This window comes from Pteropus vampyrus, unplaced genomic scaffold (assembly GCF_000151845.1).
Source record: "Pteropus vampyrus isolate Shadow unplaced genomic scaffold, Pvam_2.0 Scaffold11, whole genome shotgun sequence".
NCBI classification, from domain to species: Eukaryota; Metazoa; Chordata; class Mammalia; order Chiroptera; family Pteropodidae; genus Pteropus; species Pteropus vampyrus.
The window spans coordinates 19,702,829-19,708,751 of NW_011888792.1; the positions used below are offsets into that span (position 1 = coordinate 19,702,829).

Below are 5,923 nucleotides of genomic sequence, written 5' to 3' on the forward strand. Positions count from 1 at the left end.
TTGTTATGCAAGAACAGCTAGTCGATACAGTCATTCATTTATTCATCCATCAGTTCATTAACTTATCTTTCAAAATGTTGTAGACGCCAGCCCACGATAGACACACGGACCACCAGAAATCAGTGAGTTATAGGAAACACACTCTTTATTCAGCCAGCTGGGTCTGCCAAGGGTACACAGACCCCAAATTAAGCAGCCCTGAAATGTAGAGGTACAGGGTTTTTAAGCCCTAAACCCCTATTCTTCATCCTGTTTGAACACACAAGTCTATTTTTCTTCTTTTTACTAACTGTCAACCCACAGGTCGGTTGTACAGGTGGAGGGTACAGAAGCAGAAAGCTTATTGTTAGAGTGTTATGTTCCCATGGGTGATAGCCAAACAGTAACTTTCCAGCCACCACAAAAATAGACTTAAAACACCAATAATATTTTTCTAGATTTTGTTATATATATTAGGTCTGATGATATAACTGAACTGTAAGAAATCAGAATCTAGTATAGAGGAATAAATACAATATTTAGAGCCTACGATGATATGCGCTTTCTTATACAGATTTATTAGGCATTTACTATGAAAGCATAAAGAACTTTCTATTTTTGTAGCAAGTACTACTAACTTGCTATGTTACTTCCTATGCACTATTATGTAAATAGCACTCTTCGAATAAGAACATCTTTTAAAATTTTTATTTAATACATGTATAAAATGTATAGACTTCTCCAAGGAATCTAATTACTTTCTCTGGCTCATTCTACTCTAGTTACTCTGACTTCTCATGTCTCATGTATTCTTACCTTGGAGTCTATGTAACCACAGATCCTTCTACTTAAAAAATCTCATTTAGATTAATCTTTAAATGTTACTTCTTTTGAAAGACCTTCTGAAGACACCTTACTAAAATTATGATTCTCTTTCCAGTTCTATCTGCTTACCCTTTTCAATTTTCTCATAGCATTATATAACAATATAACATATAGTTGTTCATTTTCCATCTTGCAGCCACCCTTTAATATACAAGCTCCACAAAGGGCATTTTTGTTCACTGCTTTATCTACTAGATAAAGGCTAGAACAGAATTTAGTACATCATAGGCATACAATAAATATTATTTAAAAAGTAAATGATGGAATGTTCATCATTTTAGGAGCTATAATTTTTCATAAGTAGTATACTCATTTAAAATCAGAAAACCTGGCTTTGACTCTGTGACCTCCTACTACTAAACACATTAGAACACATTACATAAATTTTCTGAGTTCTTTTTAATCTCTTACTTTAAATGATCAACTCTAACACCATGTACAGTAATTTCTTTTGCCTGAAATGTTTAAGTGTTCCAACCCTCAATGACTGCTCTTTTTCTTTCATTACTAATAAAACTATTGTTCAATATGCTGCATACTTCTACACACATTATAATAAACAGTATTTTGAGTGCTTGCTTTAGTAGCACATATAATAACAGTATTTTAAAATTTATTTAACTTTTATATTTGTTTTTATTCCTGAATAGAGTCTCCAAATTGAGAAGGATTAGTCTTATTTTTTAATTAAATAGATTAATTCAATGGATCAATTTCTCTATCCTCAGACCACCATTAATAAAAATACCTTAGGCATTTAATTGGGATCTAACATTTTGTGGTGATGGATTGAAGTTTCTTCCTTTTCTTTAAAAAATAAGAGCACATGGATGCTTGAAAAACTGTCAATCATCTCTTTACTTTCGTTTTATATAATTTATCTAATACACAAGGGCAAAAAGGCAAAAAGTCGTGTTTTGTCGGTAGTTTAATTAAAATTTCTATACTGACTATATCTTTCAGACATTCCACTTGGATTTTCCTTCAACTGGCAAAACTCGACCTACCCAGACCAGGTATCTTCTCATTTAATCGATTCGTTTTCCTTTTCCAAGTGTCATGGTCCTTTACTCCTCCTTATGAATTATAAGCTTTTCTCAGCTTTCTCTTTTGTCTCAGAAATTTTCTAGCCTCTAACACAATTAGATTGCTCCCTTTTCTCTAGGGTGTGAAGAGAGATAGGAGAACTTCAGGCCTCAAAGATGGATCAGACTAAAGGTTTACTACTGTGATGTGGGGGTAGGAACAGAGAGGTAGTTTATCTTGTTTCCTGTCTTGACATTAGGTAAAATAAACAAACAAAACAGGAAATTTTTTTTCTCATGAAGTTATAAATGTCAATATTCACATAATCTTTATGGACTTATTTTGCTAGAAGAGTGTTTTTCCTTGTCCTTAATTCATTTAAAAACCATTTTCTGTCCCCCTTTCCAATGTTGACAAAGACAAGGATTATAAGCTCTATTCATAAGTATAACCTTGTCAAATAATGTGTTCTATGTAGAATAAATTCTCGATGTTGATAATAATGAAAATTAAAAGAATAAAGTTTATTTATAAAACTAGCTATTTTTATTTAGATAAGCTTAATATTGTTCCTTCTTATAATTCTAGTTTTACTTTTTTCCCCATTTTATTCAAAGTTCATAAAATCCATTCACATCTCCCCTCCATTTTAGTTCCATCTCCACAGTGAAAAAGTAGAACTTTTAAAATTTATATTTTAATATACATTTATTTATATTTAATTATGTCTTTTTTTAAAAAAACAGTCATTTATCTTATTTCTGACAGCTTTTTCTCTTGAATTAAACTGTGTAATGTGTCATATTTTAGAAAGCACTTTACATGTTCTCTCTAATCAGAGCCAGAATAGTACTATTATCCTCATTTAACAATTGCTCATTTAACATTTAACAATTGACAAGAGAAGCTAAAACATATATCTTAGTTCACAGATTGGAGTGGCAGTGATAGAATTAAGGTCTTCTGCCCTATTCTTCAATGTTATCTTTATTGTATCAAAAAGTCATTCTGGAATGATACAACAAAATTTTCCAGTATTGTATACTCAGGAGCTATGTAAAAGAAGGCATTCAGTAAAGGCTGCGAATTCTATGGTTTAGTATGAACTTTATATAAAATTCTATAAAAGGCAAAACCACAGTTTGCTTTCCAGAAGATTGATGATTGCTTAGAAGCAAGGGTGAGGGCACAGACTGACTGCTAACAGGCACATGGGGGCTCCTGTGGTGATGGGAGTGTTCTAAACCCTGACAGTGGTTGTAGTTAAATGACTGTTGCTCCCAATCTCTTGAACTGTACATTTAAAAATTTTAGATGTTTATTATACCTCAACAGAACACAAAAGATAAACATTGTCAGAAGCCTGTTGCCTCTGCATCAGTAAGATAAATATACACTGTTTTATTTAATTTATTAGCCATGATGCTTAATTAATTGACATTTTTCAATGCTTTGCTTTTAATTTTTTATTTATTTTATTTATTTTTTATTAAGTTTATTGGGGTAACATTGGTTAATACAATTATATAATTTTCAGGTGTACATTATAATTTGACATCTATATATTCTATTGTGTGTTTACCAGCCGAAGTCCAGTTTCCCTCAGCTACCATATATTTAATCCCCTTTATCCATCACCCTCTCCCTCCCCGCTATATTTGACCCCTTTTACTCAGTCTACCTCCCCCCTCCTCCCCTACCCGCTACCCTCTGGTAACCACTAGTCCATTATCCATGTTCATGAGAATGCTTTGCTTTTAAATCTCTTGCTAACCAACTGGTTTCAGGCTGAATAAGTTGTTAAAAAAGTGCAGAGCCATGTGTTTTTCTCCCATCTGACCAGATGTACTAATCACTACAGCATGGTTGTGTTATCTAGAACATGGAATGAGGTCACATTCCTCCCTGGTGAAGAGTATATAGCAAATTACTTAAAAAGGTACCTGGCATTTAATGCCTAATCCTTAAGATCAGTTTATATTAAAACAACAACAACAACAACCAAGAAATGCTTACTTATCACAAGAGGACATGACCAGTTCTTTTGGTTAACAATTTTCTATATGTGCAGGCATATACATTTTAAAATAAGAAAGCACGAACATATTGGACAGTGGGTTGAAGCAACATAAATGAAAAGATTTTAAGAGATAAAACATATGCATAAATTTGGGTTCTTTTTTCATGGATTTTTCTCATTTACAGCCTTGTAAATAAAAACAATGATTTTCCCTCACTTGTTACTATCTGTCTGTTACATTAATATTAGTATTACGTTAAAAATTATTATGGAAAAATATAAATATATATTAAAAAACAGTATCATAATACACCTCCATGGATCCTATATCCAGTTTCAAAACAGTCAATATATCTTTTTCTTAAGACTATACCTACTTTACATCCCACATCTTACTCTAGATATTTTTTGAGCCAAATCCTAGATATCATATTATTATATCCAAGATCCTTCAGTATGTATCTATAAAAGACACTTTAAAAATCATAATCTCAATATTTTCATCAGTCCTAAATTAAGTATAATTCTTTATGTTATGAAATACACAATATCTCATAGTACTTTTAACTTATAGTTTGTTTGTTTGAATTAGAAAACAAAGTACATGCAATGCATTTTATTAGTATGGTTTAAACTGCTTTTAATTTATAAGCTTTCTATTCCTTTTTTTCTTATAATTTATTCAGTCAAGAAACCAAGATCATATCCTATATAATTTTGCATATTCTGGATTTTGCTTATTGCATCCCTTTGTATCACTTAAGATGGTCTGCATACCACTTTATTTCCTATAAAAACAAATTACATTTAGAAAGCTGATCAAATTTGTTCTATTGTTTGATAATAATACTTCATAAGATGAATTATAATCTTCCTATTGTATCACATCAAGAGGTACATCATGTCCAGCTTACATTCTTTTTGTTCTTACTGATACTGATATAACCAGCTAGCTTTTTAATATTTTTGTATCAATATGAAATTAGAATGAACTGATAACAATATTTTTACTGAAATTAAGATTATCAAAATAGTTTAAAATGTCCGTGTACTTTTTAATTTTATTTTTAATTTTTTTACATCTATTTATTTTTATTGTAGTAAAATATACATAACATAAAATTACCATTTTAACCATTTTTTAAAATAGAAATGCTGCATTTCTATTTTTAGAAATAGAAAATGCTTCATTAATTTACATGTCATCTTTGCACAGGGTCCATGCTAACCTTTTCTGCATCATTCCAATTTTAGTATATGTGCTGTTGAAGCAACACCTTGTATGTCTTTATCTTTAGGATATATTTGAATATCTGGATTGCTCTATATTACAAATACTGTATCTTAAAATTCTATTAATGACTAGATCTGATGACCTTCAAATCTTTTTCATTACAACTATGTTTCACTGTTTTGTCATTTGTCTATGTGTTTGATTATATTTATTTGTCAGAAATATTTTTTGGACAAATTACAGAACTAAAATGATTAATTTTATCCTTTATTGATTATATTTTGTGAGTCATAGTTAAGACTGTTATCCCCATTCTCAAATTTATAGATAAATTCATATGTATTTACTTCTAATACTTGCATATATGTGTGAAGATAACTTTGTCTTTTTTTCACATAGCTCTGCCATTTATCCAACACTAATTATAAATGATATTTTTTTACTTACTGATTTTTGATGCTGTGTTTATAATATATTGAATTTTCATTTAGAAATACTATGTCTATTTTCAGATTTTCTATTCTGTTCCATTTATATTCCAATATCTTATTCTTTTAATTATAGAGGACATAAAATACATTTTCTATGAGGGGTGGCTAGAACACCTTTTTTGTGGTTTTCATGATTTCTCTATTTTTGCTTATTTTTTCCTTCAAATGAACTTCATAATTAACTTTTCTGGTTCAAGAAAATATAAAGATTTTTTTATTGTGATTATGTTAAAATTTACAAATTGAAGATTTTTATTGATATACAGGTGCATTATTGGTTTATGGATT

General features: G+C 30.1%; 1 non-coding gene across 1 annotated transcript; it reads right to left on the reverse strand.

The window, feature by feature from the left end:
- Positions 1-5,081: 5,081 nt before the first annotated feature.
- On the reverse strand, positions 5,082-5,187 carry LOC111732145. Its single transcript, XR_002777441.1, has one exon. It is a non-coding gene; the product is annotated as a U6 spliceosomal RNA (small nuclear RNA).
- Between the last annotated feature and the right edge of the window lie 736 nt (positions 5,188-5,923).